Source organism: Perca flavescens, chromosome 7 (genome assembly GCF_004354835.1).
Source record: "Perca flavescens isolate YP-PL-M2 chromosome 7, PFLA_1.0, whole genome shotgun sequence".
NCBI classification, from domain to species: domain Eukaryota; kingdom Metazoa; phylum Chordata; class Actinopteri; order Perciformes; family Percidae; genus Perca; species Perca flavescens.
In genome coordinates, this window is record NC_041337.1 from 14,039,976 (window position 1) to 14,044,592 (window position 4,617).

The following is a 4,617-nucleotide window of genomic DNA, read 5'->3' on the forward strand; positions in this document are numbered from 1 at the left end:
CAGCTGCTGTAGGGGGAAATAGGATGGCAGATTTGCAGTTCCTCATGTTTTTTTCTTTTCTCATGTCAATTCACAAGATTCGTTTTTAGTGCGTGTGACACAAGCACGCACCCTCTCACGCTCCGATTGCAAACAGAACATTACACAATAACTTTGTTGCAGTGTAGTGCGCCTGTGTGTAATGCTGTAGCACAGCACAGTCTGGTGGTGCTGTGCCTTGCCTGCAGAGTTGTTTACTATGCTGTCTGTGTATTGCCATTTCACCAGCAGGCTGTGGCCCCTCTAGTGAAATGATCATAATAGATGGGAGCAGCATGTGTTTAGTGTTTGAATCAAAAATGACCTATTAGCACATCTGGCTGATGCTTAAGTTTCATGGGTGGCCAACACAGTCACATCTGCCCTGCTTAAACAACTCATATGATCATAGGATTTTGTTTATGACATTTTAGAAGTGGAACTTAAAAAACTGGAAAGTTTTAAAGCACTGGAGCACATTAGGAGAATGAAAATCTGTTTGCCATTTAAAAAAATAAAATATCCCTTGCAGGATATTACAGACATCTATATAGGAACTGAGAGGGGAATCAGTGACCGAGACTGAGCTATGGCAGTTTGCATTATTCCTTCTGCTGTCTGTGTCTTGTGATCGCTCCCCCATAGCTGGCTTTGTTGTCAAAGCAACACTCTTTAGAGCGGTTGTCAAATACTCACATTTTCATATCCACTCGTTTTCTTGTTGATAATTTTTTTCAAAGCTGAGTTGACATTTTGTATTCCTGGATGCAGTTACATTGCATAACACAGAGGGTGAATGCTTTCTACATGAAATTGAAGGCTTTACCTTTATGACAGGCTTTACCACCTGAAGGCTGCCCTCGGATGATCTGAGATAACTTGTTTTAATGTGGAGGCAGAGCTGCAGCAAACCAGTGACAGTGGGAAGCAGTTTAAGGGCATAGAGTACAGATGCAGTACATTAGGTTCTTTTCTCTGTGGCTCCCTAATCCACATGGCAGGAGGCCAAGGATGGCTGCAAAAGCCTCGACATGCCACCCAGAAGGATATACAGTACACAGCCATTAACAGCCAATAGTGAGAGGGTGGTGTTGCACGTCAACACCGTCAAATGCCATTCTTAATTCCTTAAATTCTGATGCATTTGCAGTAGTATATACCCCACAGAAACTCCACACACCATCATTATTAGGTACATTTCTTTGTTGTGTACCCTCAACACAACAAAACTGCCATGTTCTACAAGCAGTGTTAGAGGTAAATGAGACCATCTGTCAACCGGAAGGCCCACATTCACATCTATGCGTTGTAGCACCTATTAGAGCGGTTAAAGTGTCCTTCAGTGAGCTATTTCATGCCTTCCAGCTCTGACACTTCTGTTCCTCAACTGATCTTGTGTTTGAAAGACAATACAAATAGGTGAAGAGGATAAAACAGTAGCCTGGCACAAAATCACATCATAAAAATCCTGTTTTTGAAATCTGAATGTGATATTTTCATATTTGTATTTCTTTTACACATTTTTGTTATTTATCAAACCATGCAGCTTCATCAGTCAACTCATAAAAACTCTTTGAAAGTTTTGAAAGTACTGGAACTTTAACTACTTCAAAGAAAAAAAAAAATACTGCTTGTCATTATTATGCTCTCGGCTCTCTCTCTCTCTCTTCTTCCTTCCTTTGGCTGACCGGTCATACTGTATGCCGGTGCCAGTGCAGGTGCCAGCCAGAAAGATTTATTTTGTGAAATCGCTCATATATTTGCACTGAGGCAAACCCACTCGGAAGTGCTCTTACTTCAGCCCTACAAAACATTTGCCAGCTGTGATGGAAGAAGGGCCACAATCATTTAACCAGCAGAGTGGAAAACTTTATTTTCAGAGAACGCTAAATAGCTACTCTCTGCTGAGACCGACAATCACCTCATAGGCCTGTAGTCATGCATTTGTGTTATGGATCTTAACTGGCACACAAGAGGGAACATTGTAGGCAATAAAGTAATTTACTCAGTTTTATGATATTAATACATAATTAAAGTCATAAATACTGAAACCAAATAGGTTAGGGAGTTTCCTCATTTGTGCTCCTGCAAAAAATCCAAACAGCAAGAATATAGATCAGGAGCTTGATTAAGTTTGCATTGACATTTGTGTCATTTTTATATGAATTCTGCAACATAAACTTCAGCCTTTCTCACATCATTCTGCCATTTTCTTTTTCTGTGGAAACACTTATACTTACATAACTGAGGAAAATGTTTACAGTAAACATCTACCACCAAATCCAGTTCATCTAAGTTACAAATGACCAACTACTGAAGCTTTCACTGGGCTCACACCAGCAACCTCGGACATTCCTCACATAGATTGCTTTCCAGGCAGAACTTCTTACGCCATCCTGAGGGAGCAGCCTTAGCATTCTTGCCAGGCCTCATTCAATGCCCACCTCATTGATCCCCTCCACCGACAGCACAGTAAGCCATCTGGAACAGTGGCGGTTTCCCTTCACCCGGGACGCAGCAAGATGGCTCTCAGCTCGACAGGCTGACAGGTGGGTTTTATTTAACCCGTGTGCCTTAATGGAGAGAATAAATTGAGTGTCATTTTAGCTTAACACGGATGACTGCCTTAACTATGCTTGACTATGCGGTCACGTTTTAAAATCCACATTCCACCATCATTTGATGGGAGTAATTTATGATTATTTCCACTTTTAAATTTCATCACATTTTAACTGAAACGGGCAGTAAATCTAAACTAGTGTGCTGCAGTGCTACTGCTATCTTCTATAAGCAGCTGCTGAAGCAGATAGTCAATCAGTTGGTATGTTTTCTTACACAACATAACACATCAGTTAACATGCTTTCTCCTCCTAAGCCAACCAACATCTTCAGAATACCCGTGAGCCCATGTTGTGGCCATAGCTTGAGCTAAACAGCTGGTCTGCCTCAGCTTCCTCATAAACACCTCTCAGGCATGAGTTGATGTTGTGTCTGTGTAACACCCCCTCTGAGAAATAAGGAGCAAATGAGGGGAAATAATAATGCAAAGGCTATAGCTGGATGTCCAACTCAGGATCATTTTTGGGGGGTTTTGGGTGGGTTTTATGTGTCTGTTAACATAATGTCCACAGATCCCTGTGATTAGCCTTAAGTAATATAATAATTAATTGTTTCAAGCAAAAATTTAAAAAACAGTCTATTCAGATTTTCTACTTTTGTTTGCAATATAATATTGTGAATTGAATATCTATAGGCTATAGGTTTTAGACTTATGGTCAGACAAAACAAGTGTTTTGAACCCGTCAGCTTGGAAGAAATGATCAATTATTCTAAAAAATAACCTGCACATTGATGAAAAAGTGTTAATTGCAGCCCTAAATAACATAGACCCTAGAATTACTAAAAAGTGTACAAATGCACACAAGATCCATATAGGCCAGTCGCAGCCCAGAAGTGTACTGCAACTGATGTTCTGCTGCTTGACAAATAATTGTGCACATTCTCTGCTCACCTCCTCAAGATTGTGTAGCGTTTGCTGACATGCAGGTGGCTGCTGAGGGCATACAAATGAGGTAGGTGACTGGGGCCCACCACAGCAGTCCAGAGCAGCGTCACAGACAGATGGGAGCTATTTGATCAGATGTCGCAGACCTTTACACATCCTCAGGGAGCCAGAGAGACAGACACTCTCCTAATCCCCTCAGTTTGTGTACCACATCAGACTGTGGGGAGTGTACTGGCTTTGGGATAAATGGAATAAATGAAATTCAGCCATGGCTAACACACAAAATCACCACTTTCGTATAAAGAGGAACTTTATATTTAAATGCAGCACTTCCCTTGCATTACTAGTTTCTTTTCTTGTGCTGTTATTAAGATGCCTTTACTGTGGCTGGGTTAGCTCACTTGGTAGAGCAGGCGCACGTACTGTATGTAGAGGTTTACTCCTCGACAAAGCAGCCGTGGGTTCGACCCCGACCTGCAGCCCTTTGCTGCATGTCATTACCCCTCTCTCTCCCCTTTCATGCCTTAATCTGTCCTGTGAAAATAAAGGCCTAAAAAATGCCCAAAAACATAATCTTAAAAGAAATATGCCTTTACTGAGCAGTTACTTGTTTTTTTATCTACATATACACAATAAACGAGTGAAACAATTAAGCCGTGAAAACTTCTGATCAAGAAGACGGACGGAGTAGATGTCAACATTATGCAACATCAAAAACCAGTGTATAAAAGATCAGATGAATGAAACAGCACTGATGCAGAACATTCATTCATAGAGGTGTTAGTGTAGATAATCACAGGTTGAGTGCTGCAAGTGACCGAATCAATGTTGAAAGTGTAGTAAAAAAAAAAAAAAATCTGTATTTAGTTCAGAGTGTATTTCTTGTTATTCAGAAATGAAAATATGTGTTCTATATTCAATTCAATTTTATTTATAGTGAAGTTATCTCAGGACACTTTACAGATAGAGTAGGTCTAGACCACATCCAATGCAATGCATGCATCCAAAGAGTATTTGTCTGAATGTTATTTTGTTTGAACTTTGAGGCAAGATAGATTTATAAAAAAGGTATTGGATTAATAATTACAAGATGC